A 24,327-nucleotide genomic window follows, 5' to 3' on the forward strand; every position below is an offset into this window, starting at 1 on the left:
AGAGAGGGGGAGAGGGAGAGGGGGAGAGGTGGGAGAGAGAGGGGGTAGAGGGAGATGGGGAGAGGGAGAGGGAGATGGGGAGAGGGAGAGGGAGAGGGAGGAGAGATCGGGAGAGAGAGGGTGGATAGAGAGGGCGAGAGAGAGGGGGGGAGAGGGAGAGGGGAGAGGTGGGAGAGAGAGAGAGAGGGGGAGAGGGAGAATTACAGAAGAACATCTTCTTCTCGTTCTGATCCCAGTGTATCCTTTTCCCTGGGATTGGGCCCTGTCCATTGACGGATTATTCAAGCATTTTCTTAAAACTTGGTACATGAAGAATTTTGAAAGCTTCACAAAGCTGGAGACTGGGGTCTCTTCTGTTTCACTGAATTTCACTCCATCATCTGCCTAAGCCTGATGTCTGAGAAGCCTTGATCTATGTTCATAGAAACTGCTTTGGGTGAGACTTGATCTGACAACTGTGGCATTTTCCCATGCCTCCTTGAAAACACCAAAAACTCAGTGGATAGCACAGAAAAGTAGCGATAATGCAGGAGCAGCCCATGGTCTCGCTGAACACCGAGGCAGGGCTCGATGGGCTGAGTGACTGCATGTGTTATTTGTATTTGTTAAATTTAAACTGAAAATATTCCTTCTTGTGTTCACTTGGTGAATAGACCGTAAGACCATTAGACAGAGGAGCAGAAATCAGGCCATTCATCCCATCGAGTACTCTCCTCCATTCAATCATGGCTGATAAGTTTCTCAATTCCATTCTCCCGCTTGCTCCCTGTAAGTCTGGATCCCCTTGATACTCAAGAACCAATCTATCTCAGTCTTAAATATACTCAATCACACGCTGGCCTCTCCAGCTTTTTGAATTCCACCACTCTCTGGCTGAAGAGGTTTCTCCTGATCTCCAATCTAAAAGGTCTTTCTTTTACTCCACAGCCAGGGTATGTTTCTATTTGTGATGCCAAAACTCAGAGTTGATCAACTTCTGGAACTTGGTGCCCAAGATACGTTGGTGATCAGTAATTGAGTCGACCCACGAATGAGGTTGTAATGTTTCTACTGACTAAAGGCCACAATTGGTCAGAGAACAATCGAGGAAAATATTGAAAATACATTTTTCAACATCAATCCAGTTTAGCAATGTGTAATTAAGCATATTCCTCAAATAAGTGAGGAAAAACACGTGAATACAATCGGAAAATCTTACATCACGGCCAATTTGTCAACCGCTGAGGTATAACTCGTGATATTGGGATCCCTGCCAACGTGCTGTTCCAGTGGCGCAATCGGTCAGTGCGCGGTACTTATATGGCAGTATGTCGGTGAGCGCAATGACGAGGTTGTGAGTTTCAGCCTCACCTGGCGCTGTTTTATCTACTCATGACCAAAGTGTCTGTTAGAAAATACAAGTTTGTCTGGATTGACTAATGATCTTTCCTGCGAATTGCCTCGGCCATCAACCAACTCATTCTAGAAACATCCTTGTAACGTGAAGAAATATCTGGGGAGAAACATGAGCAGGTGATCTTGTTCAGCTCGAAAATGCTACTAAACAGCGGACTGCTTCCATTTAAATTGGGGGCAAGCCAAGGGTACAGTGACTTTACAAAACTATCAGCTGTTTTCATACTCAATCTTAAGTGTTCAATAATCTTCTTCACATGTGACGCCACAGAAATTCGAAATTCCCCTATGTACCATGTCTCAAGGCATCCTTTCCTGCAACGTATACGATATACAGCGTTGGCTGAGTCACACGAGTACCTGCCACTTGCACAGTGGGAGGTGTCCACACGTGTTCCGACTTGACTCAGCAAGGATCCATAATAATCTCCTCAGGGGATCGACACGTTCTTCAACAAACAAAGGAAACCTGATCAGGGACTCGCAGGTTAATTAAGCTATTAGTGACAGTCCATTGCACACAACAATTAGTCTTTATAATCATGCAGCCTCTCTCAATCAAAAAATTCCAGGCAACTTCCAAACATTTTAAAACTATTAATACCAATGTATACATATTTATTTACTTTCATTATTTGTTATCAGCCATTTAAAACTAATTATTACCAAAATCTAATCGGTAATCATTGCTGAAATCCAATATCTCCAGCTGTAGATGTGGAACGATGTCTCAGTACATCAGCTGTTACAAACAACATTGCAGTCTGCAATCTCCTAATCTTAGCAAAAATAATTTTAAGTGTGGAATCTTAGCTGGATTGAATTAGTTGTGAGAAAAAGTGCAGTCTGAAGAAAGGTCACTGGGCCCAATTATTAACACTGATTTCACCCCAAAGATGCTGCCAGACCTGCTGAGTTATTTTCCAGCAATTACTGATTTTGTTTGTGATTTCCAACATCCACAGTTTTGTTTACATTCTTGTACTGATTGTATTTCACTTCAATTCTAACGTTTCTACATTTCTGATTATTACAATAAGAGCTAAGAATTTTTCATGTTAAGCATTATTTAAATTTCACGTGTTCCTTGTGTAAATAAACCAGAATTAACAAATGTTTGTTCCATGCTTTTACAATAGATCTTGAATTCTTAGAAATCACAATTTTTTTGAAAATGAGGGAAGTTGTCTTTCGCTGAGTAGTCACATTGAATGACTAATGCTTTATTTCCAATTCATGTCCATTACAAAACAGGTTAAATTTAATTTATGCAGATGAATAACTGCTTCAAACAAATTGACTTACATGATTATCATGAGATTTATGTTTATTTAAGACCATTGTTGCTTCGTTCCAACATTATTAGAAATTACTTATTCTTTTTATCGGTCCATTACACACTGGAATTGTCTAATACAACCCTAGTCCAATTATAACAATAAATATCTGAGCAGTTATCCCTGTGAATAAACACAGTAAGTATGTGATTATAGTCCTGCCCTTCCTGCATGGGAATATTATGGAGGGCTCTGGTAATGTGTGTACTAGTAAACCAGGAGCCATGGGTTCAATTCCCACCTTCAACAGAGATGTGTCAAAACACCTCAGAGTTGATTAGAAAATATCTAAGTGTCTATTGAATTGCTTTTCAACCAACATTGTCTCAACTTGTAACTGTTGTTCATTATAATGATCATAACATCTTGAATTTATTTGCTTCACATCACTGATTAAAGTATGAATGTTATTACGCTGCTTCTAAATACCTCTCAACTTTTAATAACTTTGCAGTCTTAAAGATTCTACGGTGTAAATAGAATCTTTACGCTGAGGGGGAAAGATTTAAAAGGGGTCTGAGGGGCAACTTTTCCACAGAGTGTGTTTCACATATTGGGATGAGCTGTGAGAGGAAGGGCAGTGGCTGGTACAATTACAACATCTAAAAGATTTTTGGACAGTTGAATGGAGAGAAAACGTCCAAAGGGCTATGGGACAAACACAGGGAAATGGGACTAGTTTAGTTTAGGAAACCTGGCCGGAATGCCAAGTTAGGCTGAATGGCCTGTTTCCGTGCTGTATCAATCTAGCATTCTACAATTCAAACTTCACTGTGATTGGGAAAGGAAAGAACAAACGGGTGTTAATTCTATTTTGTATCCATAAAAAAGTGACATGAATTTTAAATAATTTTGCTCTTATTGTGATTAGAAATACAATGAATGTGAGCATTGAAGTGAAATATAATTTAATCAATTCAACTGTGTTTCCATGGTTAAAATAAAAATTGAACATTCACAATCATTGTGAGTTTGTACATTGCAATATCTTCACATTACTTCATGTACTGAGCCATTATTACACATTTATACCCCCTACTGAACTGAACATTAATTAGATATTAGCAACACTTAGATTTTCGAAAATCTATCAGTACACTTGTAAGAAGGAGAAATTTAATTTTGCTACATGACTGTGCAATGTGCAGATATGAACAGGAATTATTTGCATAATCTCGTGACTATTTAATGTTAATAAATAATTTACTTCTCAGGTACTGAAGCAGTCCAAGTCCAAGTACAACAAGATCTGGACAATATCCAGGCTTGGGCTTACAGGTGGCAAGTAACACACATGCCACACAAATGCAGGCTATCACATATAAGACATAACCTAACCACCATCCCTTGACACTCGATGGTGTTACCATGACTGAACACCCACTATCAACATTATCCTGTGGATAATCATTGATCAGGAACTGAATTGGTCTCACCACATAAACACAGTGGCTACAAGAGTAATTTAACTCCTGGCTCCTGAAATCCTGTCCAAACGCTACCAGGCACAAGTCAGGAGTGTGATGGAATACTCCCCACTTGCCTGGATGAGTGCAGCCCTAACAACACTCAAGAAACTTGATACCATCCGGAATAAAGCAGCCCGCTTGATTGGCACTGCTGCTACTGAGCATCAGTGATGGTGAGGGTGGATGACTGTGGATGTCCTAGCTACAATCTCTGCCTCTTCTTATTAACAAAGATAAAAGAATCTTACATTGCTCAACATTCTCATCAAAACCGAGTAAAGTATTCACCCCAGCCCTCTTTTATACCAACCAGCAGCATTTCCACCACCAATAGCAGCTCCTCTTAAAATATTTTGTCATGTAACTTGTAATTAATTGGTTACTACAATTACAACTGAAAATGTGTTGCTGGAAAAGCACAGCAGGTCAGGCAGCATCAAAGGGGCAGGAGAATCGACGTTTCGGGCATGAGCCCTTCTTCAGGAATGTCCTGAAGAAGCAGTGAACCAAATTTTGAAAAGATCTTTCTGAACATAATATAGATCAGGTTAAAACTGAAGGAGGTGTCTTACACAGCTTGCTGCAAGGACACAGAAGGTAGAATCTGAGGTGATCATGAGTATGAGAAGGTGAATGTGGGAGACAAGCTGGGACTGTATTGGATTAGTCACTGTGAGAGGGAACAAATGCTGGATGCAGGGTTTCAGCAGCTGATGGACTGACGCTGAGGTGAGCCATCGGAAACTGAGCAAGTGACCACCATCTAATAGGAGAGAAATTGATCCATCAGTCTGAAATTGACTGACCACGTGGCTGTCAGTGACTCCAACACAAGTGAATGGAAACATTGCTCAGAGCCTGTTTCTATAGCATTCAACACAACCAGGAAATGGAAAGTGAATAATTAGCTGAAAACAAGGCCACTGCACTGTTAGAGTCTAAACATTTCAATGTTCAGTTATTGAACATTATTGACTCTCAGAATATTCTAACCTGCAGAATCACAGTAAAGGGGGAAAGTAAACAACATTCTTGGCAAAGACATAATGAACCAACTGCTTGTATAAAAACAGCTCAGCACAAAGAGGCTGAATCCTCCACAAACTGACAAACACAGATACCATCAGATTTATAGATAGTGATTAGAATTCTTTAGAAAAACACTTCCCTGCTTATGGTGTGTGGTAGAAACCATTCTCAGTGTGAACTGCCACTTATTTCCTTTGAAAAGAATCTCTGTTTCCCCTCATAAAAGCAGGTGTATCGCGCACTTACAGACTGACTTACAGACAAAGGAATCCTGATCAGGGACTCGCAGATTAATTAAGCTATTAGTGACAGTCCATTGCACACAACAAGAGCTTTGACCACAACAAATTCTAGTGAAACCAACAATGCAATGTAAAAGGTGAATTAGTCTTTATAATCATGCAGCCTCTCTCAATCAAATAATCCCAGTCAACCTCCAAACACTTTAAAACTATTAATACCAATGTATACATATTTATTTCCTTTCCTAATTTCCTCCAAAAAATATATCTGATTTTTCTCTTCAAAATATATTTTAAATGGTCAATTCATAATCACAATTCATTTCCAATTATTCTTAGTACAAAACAACTTGCAAACTAAAATAGTTTTGATGTTAATAATGACACTGGAAACTTTGTTATGTAGTTTAGCCATATGTTCAAATATTGTTTTGGTTCATTATTGCAGTGAAGCTAAAATTAACGTCTATTTATTTTCTCTGATACCCTTCCGTTACTTTATTCCCTAATAAGAATGCCCATGGTGTAATGGGTGACAAACATTGAATAAAATTGAATTTCCATTGCAAGAACTTGTACAAATCATCACATATTATTCAGTTCATTCATTGTCGTTGATTATCAGTTATTTTCACTGTATGATCACTTTAAATTCACTCTAATAGTCACAGCAGAGTTTTCACCTCTATAGATATGTAAAGTAAATGTCAAATTATTAATATTTCAAGTAAAACCAAATTCACATTTTGTTCTGTTTTATTCCAGGAATGACGGAATATGTTACATTATTATGGGAAACAGGAACAAGTGAAGGTGGTGGCTCTCAGACGTGAGGGCTTAAAGCCAAAGTGCCAGGTGGTAGTTACAGTGGGGGGAGGTACCTAGTGCCCCACTCTCCTCAAAAGCCAGTGATGATGGTGACACTGACTGGAACAGGTTAGATGAGAAAGTGCCCACTGGTGGACAGAGGGACGGCAATAGGTGGGATGACCCACCACCTTGTAAGGCCCAGAAGGCCGTGTTTATGGCACCACAGTGCATCAAAATTCAAACTTTGACAGACAGGAGGGGGGCAAGAAAGGGAACTGACAGAAACCAAATTGAACCGTTTACCCAGCTGAACGACAGGTGTTGGTGATGAACACCCAGCCTGATAGAGAAATGGTAATAATGGGCCTTATTGGGAGAATACAGATGAATTAGTTGAGGTACAGTCTCACTGATGATGGTGTCAGCCAATATCTCTCAGACCAAGATGCCCCGACGTGTACAGCCGAATCTGTCCCGGCAATGAGAGGGTGAAGGTGTGAGCTGGCTCCCCCCAGTGCACAGCCGATCAGTGTCTCCAGGCATTTACAGATATTACAGGGACACACTGGGGAGGGGACAGGCTCAGGGGCCCAAGGGTAATATCGAGGATCATACAGAGAGGAAGCCTGAGGTGTGCAACGACCACGGGGGATTAGTAAACCCCAACCTGTGATGATGAAATCGGTTTGATGTATTTGAAAGATAACATGGGACCCTATTTAACTGTAATTATGAACGTGGGACTGCCAGTGGGAGATAATTCTAACTACATTCTGAATTGGGCCATGAGAGCTGAGGCAAACTCAGAAACACAGGGAGTAGTACAGGGAGGGTAACCAGACCCACAATGTTACAAGTGAAGCACGAAAGGACACATAGACAAGGAACGTATGCAGAGAGAGGGAGATAGATGTTCACATTGTGTGTGTGCATGAGTTCACGTAGGCCAATGCATAGCCCATGAATATTCATTGATGCTGTGTTTGGGAAACAGCAGAACATAATATTAATACAGGAGCATCTACATCAGTTACCGATACGGATTTGCCCCTCACCCCTCAATTACTAAAATGAGAGCAGTTGGAAGGGAATCGAGGAAGCTGGATGAAATAAACCTGTCCCAATGCAGATCATGGATACGGCAAAATATATTCAGATATGGGAGTGTGAAACTGAGGAAGGAACCATTCTGGGAGTTGCCAGTTTAGAACAGTTCGGAACAACTATTGATGCAGAGACACTAACTCTAATATGGGAACAACCTGGCCAGGCCCGGAACAGGAAGCAACGGAGAGGCGACATCTCCAGAGTAGTTGCCTTGCTGGGAGACTGGAACAGTCAGGGAATCTGGGGGAGTTATAGCTAGGACCCAAACAGCAGGGCGGGTAACTCAAACAGGAATGTGGGTTATTATCTGTGGATCATGTAAAGGTCGAGGGCCCTCTCACTCCCCACACAAACCGGATCACATTAAAGCTGGGGCAGAGGAGACAATAATTGTGACAGTAACAGATTGAGAGAAGAAGGGAATAGTCAGACCAACAGTATCCCAGACTAACTCACAGAAGCCGAACGGCTCATCCCACCTCACTATTGAGAATACCGCCCTCGGTAAATCCTCCACTGAAGAGTATCCTACAGTAGTGAACCACACCACTTTATTTAATTGATTAAAATTGCAACAGAATACAGTCTCAGCCCTTGATATTGTGAATGGGTTCCTGTCGACCTAGAATGGCAGAATAAGCTAGTATCTACTGTCTGAGGAAAGCAGTTACCTCAGGGATCCCATAATATTCCAGTATATCCCACCGATACATGGCTGATGGAGTTCGTCGATTTAATCTTACCAACACCTCATTACCTCAGTTGGAGAGAAAGAACATATCCGGATATTACACAGAGTATTGGGTCAGGTCAGCAGGCCCAGCTTAAAATTAACCTACAGACCGTGGGAAGGTCGGGAGAGATGTACCTGGGACATCACATCAGGGAGATCAAATCAAGAAGGGAGGGGGACAATCCCAGTGAAACAAAAGACCATGATTTCAAAACTATCCACCCGCACACCGTGAAGGGGGTAAGGCAATCATTAGGATTGTTTAATTATTGGACGACTTTTGTGGAGAATTACCCAGAAATGGCAGAACCATCACGAGCCCTGACAGAAGCACGGACATTAGCCAGGGGTCAGGGAGTCAGCATATACACAGACAGACAGCATGCCTTTGGTATAGTTCATGACCAAGTGATAGCCTGGGCTCGGTGACGGTACATCACCCTGTCTGTGGGCACGTAGAGCATGAAGGACAGGTCAGAGAGTTAGTGGAAGCAGCTAACTTTCCCAGTGAAGCAGCAATAATGAAGATTAGAGCTCACAGGGAAGTAGAAATCTCACACCAACGGAGCAGTGAGTATGTGGGTAAGGCAGGTGAATAGACAATAGACAATACGTGCAGGAGTAGGCCCTTCTGCCCTTCGAGACAGCACCACCATTCATTATGTTGATGGCGGATCATCCTCAATTAGTATCCTGCTCCTGCCTTATCCCCATAACCCTTGATTCCACTATCCTTAATAACGCTATCCAACTCTTTCTTGAAAGTGTCCTGAGACCTGGCTTCGACGGCCTCCTGGGGCAGAGCATTCCATACACCCACCACTCTCTGGGTGAAGAAGTTTCTCCACAACTCTGTTCTAAGTGGCCTACCCCTTATTTTTAAACTGTGTCCTCTGGTTCGGGACTCACCCAGCCTCCAGAGTGTCAAATCCTTTAATACTGACTGAAACAGTGCAGACATTTGAGGAGATAGCAATGGCCGTAGCTACAGAAGTGAGAGAGGAAGGTTTAAAGATATTCCCAGAAACAGTCCCACAACAGGAGAAACAGGAATGGGAAAAGAGTGGGGCAGTAATCGGACACGTCAGAGTCTGGATGACCCAGCAGTGCCACTCCACCTGAGGTGGGAATTGAACCCAGGTCTTTGGCGCTGTGAGGCAGCAGTGCTAACCACTGTGCCAACGTGCCGCCCTCAGGAGCATGCTACTGGCTGGAGGTCTATGGCTAGTGCTGTTCCACAAGGATCAGAACTGGGACATCTGTTGCTTGTAATGTATATAAATGAAAAGTTTGAAAATGTAAACGATTTAATGAGCAAGTTTGTAAGTGGCACAAACTGTTGAAGTTGTGAATCGTGAAGAATGATGTCAAAGGATACAGCAAGAAAGAGATGAGTCAGAAAGTTTTGTGGAGAAATTGCAGATATATTTTAATTCAGACAAGTGTGAGGTGATGCGTTTTGGAAGACACAAAGCAAGAGGAATGTATACGATAAACGGAAGGGTATTGAGCAGCTCTGATATACAGAGGGATCTTCAGTTGCAAGCTGAATGATCCCTGAAAGTGGTGAAGGAGGCGAATGGCAGGCTTGCCTTCTTTTGTCAGGGGAGTGAATATAAAACTATGATCAGGCCACCTTTGGGGTATTGTGTGCCGTTTTGATCACAACATTATAGGTAGAATGTGAAGGATTTTGGGAAGGTGGAAACAGGTTTGCCAGGATGTTGCCTGGATTGGGAGAGGTTAGAAAATCTTGGATTGTTCTCTTTGGAAAGTCAATGGCTGTGGGGTGACCTAACTGGCACAGACAGACTTTGTAAACCATGGTTTACTACTGAAACTGCATCTCTTGTTAAGAAGAAGAAAGAGGCTTTTGTGTTGGTGAGGCAAAATGGTACAGATGAAGCAATAAAGAGTTACAGATCAGCTAGGAAGGATTTAAGGAGAGAGTTAAGAAAAGCAAAGGGAGGACACGAGCAGTCTTTAGCAAACAGAATAAAGGATAACCCTGAAATTTTCTCTTGGTGTGTGAAGAATAAAAGGGTGATTAGGGTAGGAATAAGGCTAATCAAAGACAGAAGTGGGAAGTTGAGTGTGTGAGTGTGGATCCTGCAGAGATCGGAGAAGTGCTAAATGAATATTTCTCATTGGTGTTTACACAGGAAAAGGAGAATATTGTAGAGGACAAAAATGAGGTACGAGATATTAGACAAGAAAGGATTGAGGTTAGTTACGCACAGGTGTTATCAATTCTAGAAGGAGTGAAAGTAGACAAGTTCCCAGGACGGATGGGGTTTATCCGTGGATTCTCTGCTCAGCGAGGGAGGAGATAGCAGAGCCTTTGGCTTTGATATTTGAGTCATCATTGTCTATGAGTTTAGTACCCGGGGACTGGAGGATTGCAAATGTTGTGCCCTTGTTCAAGAAGGGCAGCAGAGATAGAAAACTGGCTAACCGGTCGAAGTCAGAGAGTGATGGTAGATGGTAAATATTCAGCATGGAGTCCAGTTACAAGTGGAGTTCCGCAGGGATCAGTTCTGGGTCCTCTGCTGTTTGTAATTTTTATTAATGACTTAGAGGAGGGAGTCGAAGGGTGGGTCAGTAAATTTGCAGATGATACAAAGATAGGTGGAGTTGTGGACGGTGAGGAGGGCTGTTGTCGGCTGCAGAGGGACTTAGATATGATGCAGAGCTGGGCTGAGGAGTGGCAGATGGAGTTCAACCCTGCCAAGTGTGAGGTTGTCCATTTTGGAAGAACAAATAAGAATGCGGAATACAGGGTTAATGGTAGGGTTCTTGGTCAGGTGGAGGAACAGAGGGATCTTGGGGTCTATGTACATAGATCTTTGAAGGTTGCCACTCAGGTGGATAGAGTTTGTAAGAAGGCCTATGGAGTATTATCGTTCATTAGCAGAGGGATTGAATTCAAGACTCGTGAGGTGATGTTGCAGCTGTACAGGACTTTGGTTAGGCCACATTTGGAGTACTGTGTGCAGTTCTGGTCGCCTCACTTTAGGAAAGATGTGGAAGCTTTGGAGAGGGTGCAGAGAAGATTTACCAGGATGTTGCCTGGAATGGAGAGTAGGTCGTACGAGGATAGGTTGAGAGTTCTCGGCCTTTTCTATTGGAACGGCGAAGGATGAGGGGTGACTTGATAGAGGTTTATAAGATGATCAGAGGAATAGATAGAGTAGACAGTCAGAAACTTTTTCCCCGGGTACAACAGAGTGTTACAAGGGGACATAAATTTAAGGTGAAGGGTGGAAGGTATAGGGGAGATGTCAGGGGTGGGTTCTTAACCCAGAGAGTGGTGGGGGCATGGAATGCGCTGCCCGAGGGAGTGGTAGAGTCAGATTCATTGGCGACCTTTAAGTGGCATTTGGATAGGTACATGGAGGGGTGCTTAATCTAGGATAGAAGTGCGGCACAACATCGTGGGCCGAAGGGCCTGTTCTGTGCTGCATTATTCTATGTTCTATGTTCTATGTTCTCGATGACCCAGGTAATTATAGACCAGTGAGCCTTATTTCCATTGTAGGAAAGGTTTTGGAAAGGATTATAAGAGATAATAGTTAGAATCGTCTAACAAGCAACAATTTGATTTCAGATAGTCAACATGGTTTTGTTAAGGGCAGGTCGTGTCTCACAAACCTCATTGAGTTTTTTGAGAGGGTGACCAAGCATTTAGATGAGACTAGAGCAGTTGACGTGGTATACATGGAACCTTTGATCAGGTTCCACGTGGTAGGCTGTTAGAGAAAATGCAGAGGCATGGAATTGAGTGTGATTTAGCAGTTTGGATTAGAAACTGGCTTTCTGAAAGAAGGCAGCGAGTGGTGGATGATGGAAAATAATCAGCCTCTAGTGCGGATATTAGTGGTGTGCCACAAGGGTCTGTTTTGGGATCACTGCTGTTTGTCATTTTAAAAAAATTCTTAGACGCAGGCATAGGTGGATGGATTAGTAAATTTGCAGACGACACCAATGTCAGTGGAGTAGTAGACAGTGTGGAAGAATGTTACAGTATGCAGGGAGGACTTGGATAAACTGCAGAATTGGGCTGAATGTGGCAAATGGAGTTCAATGCAGCGAAATGAGAGGTGATGCACTTTGTGAAGAATAACAGGAATGCAGAGTACTGGGTCAATGGAAAGATTCTTGGTAGTGTAGATGTGCAGAAGGATGTTGGAGGCCATGTACATAGATGCTGGAAAGTTGCCACCCAGGTGTACAGTACTGTTAAGGCGGCATACAGTGTGTTAGATTTCATTCGTGGATGGATTGAGTTCTGGAACCGCAATATCATGCTGAAACTATCCAAAACACTGGTGCAGCCATATTTGGAATATTGTGTGCAGTTCTGGTGCCCATATTTCTGGAAGGATGTGGAAGCATGGGAAAAGGCGCAGAGGATATTTACCAGGATGTTGTGTGGTCTGGAGGGAAGGTCTTATGAGGAAAGGTTAAGAGACTTGAACGTGTTCTCATTGGAAAGAAGAAGGCGAAGAGAGGATTTGGTAGAGACGTACAAGATGATCAGAGGCTTAGATAGGATAAACAGTGAAAGTCTTTTTCCTAGGATGAAGACATTAGTGTAAATAAGGGGGCATATCTACAAATTGAGGGGTGATAGATTGAAGGCAGATGTCAGAGGCAGGTTCTTTACTCAGAGACTGGTTAGGGCGTGGAATTCACTACCTACTAATGTAGTTAACTCAGCCACGTTAGTGAGATTTAAACAATCCTTTAGATAAGCACATGGGTGATTTTGGGATAGTATCGGGGGATGAGCTGAGAATAGTTCACAGGTTGGTGCAAATTCAAGGACCGAAGGGCCTGTTCTGCGCTGTACTGTTCTCTGACTATTGTGCTTCAAGAGATTTTTACTGTCTTAAACAGAGTGATGGATCTTGTATTGTGGGCTTACAAAATGTCACTGATCTCTACCAAACATGTACGAGGTAGAGAATGCTTCCTGACCTGCTGCGCTTTTCCAGCAACACAGTTTTCAGATCTGATCTCCAGCATCTGCAGTCCTCACTTTCTCCATGTACGAGGTAGAGTCAGGCCAATAATAAGAGGCTGCAACAGGAGGGGGACAGGTAGCTCCATACAAAACCCGACTCCTTCTCAACTGTTTTCACCACAAAAACTGAGCGCCTTCCAGAAAAGAACCTCTATATCCCACCACTTTGCCCTACCATTGTGGTATCTGGCTGTGCACGAAGAGCAGTGCAACAGTCTGGACTGGGACCCTGAAACGCTTGGTAAAGAGTCAAATCATCTGAGCATTGAAAGCCCCACCACATTGCATGCATTTTCTCTTGTTTTCACTCTGTTCCTGACTTCCCTTAGTTTTCCTAATGAACCTGCTAAAGTTGTTATGACACACATCTGCACAAGCTGTGAATTGAACCCAGGCCTCTCGTCCAAGATTCGGGATATTTTCATCGCATCACAAAACATCGACTTTGTCCCTTGCCTGCTAAGTAACGCCTGAATCAAATCTGCAATTGGGAGGAAGGGGCGGAACAGGTGGACCGAGTAGCGGCCGGTCCTCTAACCAGAGTGAGTGAGGAGAGGGGCCAAAGCATTCTCGGGAATGAACGCTTCAAGATTGGTCAGAGAGCAAACTATTTTGCAGGAGTGATCATTCTCATTACATAGTGGAGCTTTAAATGTCTCTCATAAATCAATGTTAGATTTTAAAAAATGCTGTAGTTGAAATGTAAATCTGATAACGTACATATTTCCAATCGATTTACACTACTTGAGGAAGAAACTTCTTTCCAATCTCCCAGAACAGTTGGTAATTTACATACCTGGCCGGTATGGTTGATTTGAACCGGACAAATTGCATGTTAGACATCTCTATGACTATAACTCGACAAAGCAATTGTTAATGACTAATATTTTACCCCTCAGTCTGTGCAGTTATGAATATTCTCTATAAACTCACTGATAACCTCAGACGCACGCGCAGTTTGGTTTCTATGCAGAGCATGCGCAGTGTCACGTTGGTCAGGACACAGAGAGAAACATGGAGCAGATTTTTCCGGTAGCGGCTGCGATCGGCTTCAGAGAGCAGCGATCAGAGGCGGTGTGCGGGATCCTCGCTGGGAGAAAGGAGCGGAGAGAATTCACAAGTCCCGGATAAAGGTTAAAAAAAAAACTCGGAAAAGACCCTCCAGGCCCGGGTAAGGAAGTGGCGTTCTCTGATCTGGGAAGCGGCCCAGGGTCACGGCCGCCATTTATTTGAGGGAAGAGGGAGCGCGGGCCTCAGGGCCGCCATCTTGAGAAGGTCAAGGTGCAGGAGGGCGGGGCTCTCGGGGTCTGTAGAACAATCAGAGGAAAGAGAAGCCCCATTGTTATTGATTAATTCCACGAACACAGCTTCACTGGGCGGTCCTGCAGGAATATCCTCTCTCAGTCCTGCTGTGATGATTCACCCAATCAGAACCAGCAGCTCTCCTCCTCTCTCAGCTCCCCTTCTGTCCTTCCTGCAGCATCTGACCCCTGGAAGATTGAGCTGCCTGTCCTGTCCCTCCCTAAATGTTTTCTGTAATACCTGTAATATCCCAGTCCCATCTTCACTCAAGACAGAATTGCACGCGATAGATTTTTCTTAACATCAGTAATTGTTTAATACTCATTTACAGGTTTTTAATTACATCGTTTTCGAAGCATTTAATTCACATTTAATCATTTACAATGGTGGGATTTGAACCTGTGTCCAGAGAACATTTGCTGAGTTTCTGTATAAATTGTCTCAGAATAATACCACTAGGCTATCACTTCGCCTGCTCACAGGTTGCGCATCCCAGTGTTACATGATTCAAAACCCTTTCTTCCCGCACAATTATTTGATCCTGAACTCTGGTGATATCACTCAGTATCTCTCCATGTGGGATCCGTCACTGTGTGAGTCTAATTGATCCCTCTGTCAGCGTCTCTAACTCTTGCAGCTACTCCAGATCCTGAACCAACAGAATTCTCCACTACAGAGAGATGAGGCAGCACAGGCCAGGATTGGAGACTGGGATTTTCCAGATCTCTGTGGGCTCAGTGCCATTCTACATCTGTAGTCCTCACAGCATCAGTCTAATTTCCCATTCTGCTTATTTCTGTGTCCTCTACAGGTACTCATGGAGTTCCTGACTCAATAGACTTGCCAACTGCTGGTTGGGAAGATGATTGGTCAGCCAGAGAGACAAAGGTCATGGAGGTCGGGAGCCTTTAATAAATCCTGTCGCCAGAGCAGAGAGCAATGAGACGGCTCCAAATATTAGCTAACAGGTCATGACATAGACATAGTGCTGGAGGGGGAGCACAGTACAGACACACCTCAGGGTCAATCACCACCCGTACTTTAAGTTTTGTTGTACTGAGACAGCATCGGGAGTTCCCAGTTTTCAATCCAAGCGTTTGCTGTCTTGGTGAGCACCAGGATAACAGAGGGGAATGCAGGCCTGCAATGAGAGGGTAGTAATGCTGCCTGGGATATTTCTGTTCCCTATTCCCTCTCCAACACTGTATCTATGGCTTGTCTTGTGGACCAGTGTCTTCAATCATTCTAACTCCCATAACAGTTCCTATCTCCGTCATCCCCTCCCCTCTCACCAAATATTTGTCACATTTGAAATCTCCAGTCCAGACGACTGTCCATATCGCTGTAACTTGCTTCAGTCTCTACAATATGTCTTGTCTCAATAGTCTGCTCCTCCAGCAACTGGAGACATCGGGTCTGTTTCTGTGCTGCATGACTTTTTGTGTTGAGGTTTCCGAAATGGAATGAGTTGCATTTGCCTGTGTTTGGTCCATATCCCTTCAAATCTTCACCTCTCCGCGTACCTGCTCAAGTGTCCTTTCCATGTTGTAATTGTACTTGTTTTTACCATTTCCTCTGGCAGTCCATTCCATCCATGCACCATCCTCTGTGGAAAATGTTGCCCCTCAGCTCCCTCTTTAATTCCTTGCTCTGTCACCTCACGTTTTTTCCTCTAGCATTGGACTCACCTACCCTTGGCTATTCACCTTACTTAGGCCCTACTTGGTTTCATAAACCTTTGTAACATCACCCCGTGGCCTCCTCTGCCTAGGAGAAATAGTGACGGCAATGTTACAAATATCTCCAACTTATGTACTCAATGCTCTGGCCACTGATGGCAAGTGTCCCAAATGCTGCTTTCCCCACCCTGTCCACCACTGATGCCACTTCCAAGGAACAATGTAACTGCACTCTTTGGTCTCTCTCTCTGTTCGTTAACACTGTCCAGAGCCCTACCATTAACTGTATTAGTCCTCCCTGGTTTGTCTGAACTAAATTCAACACCTGAATTAAACTCCATCTTTCATTCCTTGGCCCACTGGCCCAGTTGATTAACATCCCCTTCAATAACTATTTTCCCCGCCCACTCTTCCACTAATCTTGGTATCCACAAACATAATAACAGGGGGTCCGAAATTTTCACTCAAATCGTTTAAGTAAATGGTGCACAACAGTGGTCCCAGCACCAATCCTTACAGCACATTGCTGGTCAGAGGCCCCAGTCTGAACAACAACCCCCTCCCACCACCCTCTGTCTCCCACTGTCATCCCATTTCGTATCCAGAAGGCTAGCTCTCCCTGATCTCTTGTGATCTACTCTTACTAACCAACGTATCATGCTACACCCTGACCAAGGGTTTGCTGAAGACAGAAACAGCGTCTGTTGCTCTGCCTTCATCTATCTTCTTGGTCACATCTTGAACAAACTCCAGTCAAGTTTGTGAGACATGTTTTCCCACGCACCAAACCGTGCAGGCTGCTGTAATCAGTCCTTGTCTTTCCAAATGCATGTAAGTCCTACCTCTCAGAATGACCTGCAATAACTGACCCACCCTGATGTCTCGTTCATCAGTCTGTAGTTCCCTGGCTTCCTCTTGCAGCCTTTATTAATTAATGACACATCATTATAATCATAGTCAGAGAGTCATACCGCACTGCTTGGTTAACGCTAACCAGTCTCTAAAACTGATCTCGTCCCACCTGCCTGTTCCTTGATCATATCCCTTCAAACCTGTACTAATCCTAATGTCTTTTAAACATTGTAATTGTCCCCAAGTTCACCCCTTCCTTGGGAAGTTCATTCCACACACAACCCACTCTCTGTGTAACAATGTGCCCCTCATGTCTTTTTAAAAAATGTCTCTCCTCTTACAATTAAAAATGTAGCTCCTAGTCTTGAAACTCCCCTGTCCACGGGAAAAGACAACTCCCATTACTTCTATCTATCCCCCTCGTTATTTTATAAACTTCTATGAGGTCATCTGTCAACATTCAGGTTTCAATGAAAAAATACCAACCTATTCAGCCTTTATTTATAACTGAAAACTTCCATAACCAGCCACATCCCAGTAAATCTCATCTGAACCCTCTCCAACTTAATAATATCCTTCCTATAACTGGGCGACCAGAACTGGACACAGTATTCCAGAAGAGGTCTCACCAATGGCCTGTAAAATCTCATTGTGACTTCCCAACTCCTATATCCAAAGGACTGAGCAATGAAAGCAAGTGAGGCAAGCACCTTTTTTAAACATCATGTCTCTCCATGTTGCAAACTTCAAAGAATTATGTTTCTGAACCCGGGGTCCGTCTGTTCTACAACACTACCGAAGGTCCTACCATTAATTGTGTAAGCCCTACCCATGTTTGTTGCACCAGATGCATTACCTCACATTTATTCAGATTGAACTCCATCTACAGTTTTTCAGCCATTCACACATTTCATCCGGATCCCTTTGTAATCTCAGAAAACCTTCTTCACTGTCCACAATGCCACCCTCCAGCCTAACAGCTTATCACACATGGTACAGATATCTCGGTTAGGGGCCCTACAATTTCTCCAACAGCTTCCCACAATGTCCTGAGATACATTTGATCAGGGCCTGGGGATTTATCCACCTTTGTGGTTTTAAAACTTCCAGCATCTCCTCTTCGATAATGTGGACTCATTCCAAGACATTCAGTCACAGAGATGTGCAACACGGAAACAACTTCGGACCAACTCCTGCATGACGTATCTAGACACTTTTGCCAGAACTTTGCCAGTATCCCACTAAACCCTTCCTGTTCATATACCCATCCACATGCCTTTTAAATGTATTTCTATCAGCCTCCACTATTTCCTCTAGCAGCTTATTGCATAGACTGTGCAGGAGCCAGTTGTCCTTTAGGTCCCTTTGAAAAGTTTCCCTCGCACTGTAAAGCTATGCCCTGTTGGTTTGGAATCCACCAGCCCTGTCGAAAAGACCTTGTCTGTTGCCCCTATCGATGACCATCATGATTTTAAACACCTTTATCAGGTAACTCCTCAGCCTCCCATGTTCAAGTGAAAACAGCCCCAGCCTATTCAGGCTTTTCCCTGTAGCGCAAACCCTCCAACCCTGGCAGCATCCTTGTTCATTTCTTCTGAAACCTTTCATGTTCCACAACATCCTTCCGATGGCATTGAGACCAGAATTGCACACAGTATTCCAATAGTAGTCAGGCCAAACACTGTTTAGTTCCCTGAGCGCCCCAGTCCTTATCCACAGTAAGTTCCAAAGTGAAATATTTGTCTCGGATCTTGTAGTTTCACACATCGTTGCCTTCAATGATCATTAAGGAGACCGGGTTTGTCTCGATCTCTTCTTTTGCTCTTAATACACTTGTCGTGTCTCTTTGGATTCTCCTTAACTTTCTCTGCCAAAGCGATCTCGTGTCCCCTTTTGACATTGCTGATTTCCATCCTAAGTGTATTTCTACAGCCCCGATGCTCCTGAAGGGATTCCCTTGAGTCAGCCAGTTATATCTGACATGTGCCCACTTATTTCTTGACCAGACCCTCGAAACTCAGCCAGTGTTTCCTAATTCTGTCAGCATTGAGCTGCACACTAACAGGAATATGCTAGTGCTGAATGTTCATTTTATCCCGCTTTTAAAATATTCCTACTTGCCAGACTTCCCTTTACCTGCAAATAGCCTTTAAAAATTCATTTCTAATACTATCTTGCTCCATTGTATAACTTGAGCTTGTGGACGAGGCCTGTCCTTTTCCATCGCTACTTTCAAATTAATACAAATGTCGTGACTTTCCAAAGCGCTCCCCCACTAACACCTCAGTCCCTTTCCCTACCTTGTTTCCCAAGGGAAGGTCATGTTTAGCCCCATTCTCCAGTTGGGCCATTTACATAATGACTGGGAGTTTCAGGAACACAATTAACAAATTCCTTCCATCCAAATGCTTAACACAGTAACAATCCCAGTCCAGGTTTGGAAAGGTTAAAATCCCATACCATTCCAACCCTATTATTCTAAGAGATATCTGAAATCTCCTGACATATTTGCTCCTTCATCTCCCATTGCCTATCGCTGTAGTACGACCATAGCAAACTAATGACCAATTTTTATTTCTCAGTGCCACCAATATCGCTTAACTGGGCGATTCTGCATGAATACTCTCTCTAGGTCCTGCTGGAATGTTTCACCCAATCAAAACCACAAGCTCTCCTCCAGTTTTGCCTCCTGTTCTGTCCTTCCTGAATCATCTGTCCCTCCCTTAGCTGTGTTTCTGTAATACCTCTGATATCCCAGTCCCATGTTACTATCCATGCTCTGGGTTCATCTGCCTTATCAGTCCGGCCACTTGCATTGAAATAACTGCAGTTTAATCCACCAGTTTTCCCTCATTGTCTGCTATGTTCTTGCCTGCCTTGTCTATTTATATTGCTCTCTTGAACATCTGTACCAGCCTCAAATTTCTTTTGGCCTTACAACTGTTTGGGGTCCCACACCCCTGCAAGATGGTTTAAATCCTCTCGAGCAGCTCCAGCAGCTCTCCCCATCAGGATATGGGTCCCCCTCCTGCTCCCAGTTCAGGTGTCTTCCCTACCCTGTCTACTTATGCTGACACCTTTCAGACATCCAGGGACTTGTCCACTAAGCTCCATGTGTTCCTCAGTACTCCAGGAGGACCTACCAATCATGATCAATATCGTTCCCTTGTGAGACTTCCCACAGTGCGTTATCTCACAGTGATTAGAAGTAAACTCCATCTGCCATTACTCTGCTCAGTTTATCATCTGATCGATACCAGACTACAGGCTGAGACCATCCCCCTCACTGTGGAGAACACCCTCAGCTTTCATGTCATCTGCAAATCGACTAATGATACCTTCTCCTTTCACATGCGAGGTAGAACATAGAACATAGAAGAATACAGCGCAGTACAGGCCCTTCGGCCCTCGATGTTGCGCCGATCAAAGCCCACCTAACTTACACTAACCCACTATCCTCCATATACCTATCCAATGCCCGCTTAAATACCCATAAAGAGGGAGAGTCCACTACTGCTACTGGCAGGGCATTCCATGAACTTACGACTCGCTGAGTGAAGAACCTACCCTTAACATCAGTCCTATATCTACCCCCCCCCCTTAATTTAAAGCTATGCCCCCTTGTAATAGCTGACTCCATACGTGGGAAAAGGTTCTCACTGTCAACCCTATCTAACCCCCTAATCATCTTGTACACCTCTATCAAGTCACCCCTAAACCTTCTTTTCTCCAATGAAAACAACCCCAAGTGCCTCAGCCTTTCCTCATAGGATCTTCCTACCATACCAGGCAACATTCCGGTAAACTTCCTCTGCACCCGTTCCAGTGCCTCCACATCCTTCCTATAGTATGGCGACCAAAACTGCACACAATATTCCAGATGCGGCCGCACCAGAGTCTTATACAACTGCATTAATGTACATAATAACCAGCAATGGTTCTTGCACAGATCCCTGTGGTACACCCGCTGGGCAAAGGCTTCCAATCGTGAAAACACCCTCCACCAATTGTGGATCCAATTTGCCAACTTGCATTGGATCCAATGGGCTCTTCCCTTTAGGACCAGCCTTCCATGTGAGACCTTGTCAAAGGCCTTAATGAACTCCATTTAAACCACACCATCTGCACTGGCCTCATCAATATCAGAGTACAGTCCTCTACCAAATCCATACAGACAATCCCTAATGAATTCCTGTCCTTTCGAATGTTGATTCATCGTGTCCCTCAGAATTGTTTCCAATAATTTCCCTCCCCCTGCTGTCAGACTATCTGCTCTGTAATTACCTGGCCATTCCCTGTTGCCCTTCCTGGACAAAGGAACCACATGAGCGATCCTCCAGTCATTCGCCACTTCACCTGTGGCCAGCAAAGTATTAAATATATCCAACAGGGGCCCAGCAATCTGCTCCCTTCCCTCCCATAGCAGCCTGGGATATATATTATTGTTACTGGGAATTTCGACGCCTTTTTGCCTGTGAATAAATTTAACGCCTCCTTCTCATTGATCTTAACATGTTTGAGAACCTCACCACCCCAACTGAAATCCACGGCTACAATGTCTTTTTCCTGTTTGAATACAGATGGAAAGTATTAATTGAAGACCTCACCTACTTCCTCTGGCTCCATTCACTGATTGTCCCTTTGGATTCTAACAGGCCCCACTGCTTAGTTGGGGATCCTCTTACTCTAACTGTACTTATTAAATATCTTGTGGCTTATCCTTAACATTATCTGCTAAGAATATTTTGTGACCATCGTCGTCGTCGTCCCCCCCCCCCCCCCCCGCTTTCTATCTAATGCCTTTGTTACCCATTATTGTTAGCGTCGTCCATTTTGCCTGAGTTTCCACTAGGTTTTGAACCTTACACCTTTTGTTCACCCTGTAACCACATCTCTCTGCTGTCCAAATCTCTTTCATCTCTGTGTCACAAATTCAGCTACCTTATTGAAGAGACTTTGTCGATAGGGAAAATAAAAGTTCTGTACTCTTTTCCACAATTTCCTATCACAAACCAATTTGCTAATGTAGAGTTTTAGTTAAACCTTATCCCATCCTGTTCCTTTCTGCTTGTCTTCAGCCACATCCCCACGCTGCTCCGATGCATCACGTTTTCTATTTGGATTTGGAAAACACTTTGCTGTGTGTATGTCGTGCAGACCACGTGAGGATGGGCAGATGTCCTTCTCGAAAGGACAGGTGTTTGGAGTTTTTGTACATTAGCAATGGTTTCATACATATTTATGGATTGTTAATTATTATTAAACTATTGATTTGAAATTCCACCATTTCTGATAGTGAAATTCAAACCTGTCTCCCCTGAACATTGGATGACGTTTTGGATACATGCCCTAACATTAATATCACTAGGATATCACTTCACGTGTTCACACGTTGCTCATCCCTGAGCACAGAAACCTTTCTCCCCACACAACTGTTTGATCCTGACATCTTCCTGCATTCTGGTAATATCACTCAGTATCTCTCCATGTGGTATCCCTCACTGAGGGTCTAATTGCTGCCTCTGTCAGCACCTCTCCCTCTTGCAGCTACACCAGATCCTGAGCCAACAGAATTCTCTACTACAGAGAGATGCAACAGCACAGGCCAGGGATGTAAACTGGGATTTTCCAGATCTCTGTGGGACTCAGTGCCAATCTCCATGTGTAACCCTCACAGCATCAGTCTAATTTCCCATTCTGTCTATTTCTCTGCCTCTTGCAGGTAATCAGGAAGGTCCTGACTCAATAGACTTCCCAACTGCTGGATGGGTCGTCCATCACCTCATCGAATGCAGTGGGTCAGCTGGAGCGCAGGGAGATCTGGATCCTTCAATAAATCCTGTAGCGAGGTAATATCACTCACAGTGACCAGAGCAGAGGACATTTAAAGGGCGAGAATCTTCAGCTCACAGGACATGTTATAGATACAGTGCTGAAGGGCAAACACAGGTCATAAAGCTCCCAGTCTCAATCTCCACCCTCTTGTAAGAGGATTATTTTCCAGCTCTGCTGTCCTGAGCCTTCCTGAGACAGTATAGCGAGTTCACAGTTATCAATCCAGGCCTGTGCTGTCTCAGTGAGCATCAGTACAACAGAGGGGAAAACAGGCCTCCCTTATGTAAGTGGTATTGAAGCTTAAGATCCTTCTGTTCCCTGGTCCCTCTCATACATTCTCTGTTGTCCTATCATCGAGTCATACAGCACGGAAACTCACCTTTCAGTCCACCTTATCTGAGCCAGTGCCCTGAATGCTTCTTACTCTGAGAACAGTTCCTATCCCTGTAACTTCCTCCCTTGTCTACAATCCCACTGTATATTTAAAACCTACTCCAATGCTGAATATTCTCCCTGTCTCTGTCAACTGCTCCAATCTGAATAATGTTCCCAATCCCAGCAATCTCCTCCTTTAGTCATTACAATAATCCCTATTACTGTCAACTTGCACAATACCCACAGCCCGCCCTGTCTCTGTAGCATCCTCCAGACTTTACCAACCACTCCCATCTGTGTACCTTCCTCCAGCCCCAACAGCACATCATATCACTATCACCTTCAATCCCTATAACATTCCTGCCTCCTGTCCTTCATCACCACATGGCCCCTGAAATCATACTATCCGAACAGACCTCCCTATCTGAGTAAACTCCTCCAGTCCCTTCAGCCTTTCCTGCCAGTGTAACATGCTCCAATCCCTGCAACCCTCCCTGTGTATAGTGTTCTGAAGCCAATTTAACCTTCCCCATGTCTGCAACCGCATCCATCCTCTGTGATATCGTCTGTCGCTGTGACCTTCTCCCAACACGACAATGTTTCCTTACTCTACCTCCTGCCATCACTACTAGCCTTCCTGACTCTGTAACCTCGTAAAGCACTAATACCATCCATGTACCTGAAACATCCTCTTTATGGCTGTATCCAAGCCCACTCTGTACAGCTCCCTCTTTCTGTAACCTCCTTCTGTCTGAAGAACCATCCAGTGTCAACACCCCTCTGTATTACTAACTTCATCCAACCTCTTCCAGTTCCTCGCTATCACTGTACGTCATCCTATCCCTACTCGCCTCCTTATCACGTCATTTCATCTCTGCAAACCTCATGGTCATAATAAATCTCTTCTATCTCTACAAAATAGTCCAAATCTCAGTAAACTCTTCTCTTCCTACTCCCCTGCCTGTGCATGTAATCTCATTGAGTCTTTAGAAACATTTGCCTATGACCACTTCTGGAAAAGACGACAATATATGTTTCTCCAATGAACACTACATCCTATAATCCTCCCTGTCACAGTAACTTTCTCCAACCCATTCACACATTCCTTTTCAGTCACCTCCTCCAGCCTCCACAGG

General features: G+C 43.8%; 1 long non-coding RNA gene across 1 annotated transcript in view; it reads left to right on the forward strand.

Annotated features, from left to right (window-relative positions):
* Window positions 1–14,191: 14,191 nt before the first annotated feature.
* The window catches only part of LOC140456961 (uncharacterized), an 88,045-nt gene continuing 77,909 nt past the window's right edge, over window positions 14,192–24,327 (forward strand). The window contains exons 1-2 of the long non-coding RNA XR_011953282.1: window positions 14,192–14,319; window positions 22,704–22,830. This is a non-coding gene — a long non-coding RNA (uncharacterized lncRNA). The remainder of the gene's footprint in view (window positions 14,320–22,703; window positions 22,831–24,327) is intronic.

The sequence above is a fragment of the Chiloscyllium punctatum genome, chromosome 31 (assembly GCF_047496795.1).
Source record: "Chiloscyllium punctatum isolate Juve2018m chromosome 31, sChiPun1.3, whole genome shotgun sequence".
Taxonomy (NCBI): domain Eukaryota; kingdom Metazoa; phylum Chordata; class Chondrichthyes; order Orectolobiformes; family Hemiscylliidae; genus Chiloscyllium; species Chiloscyllium punctatum.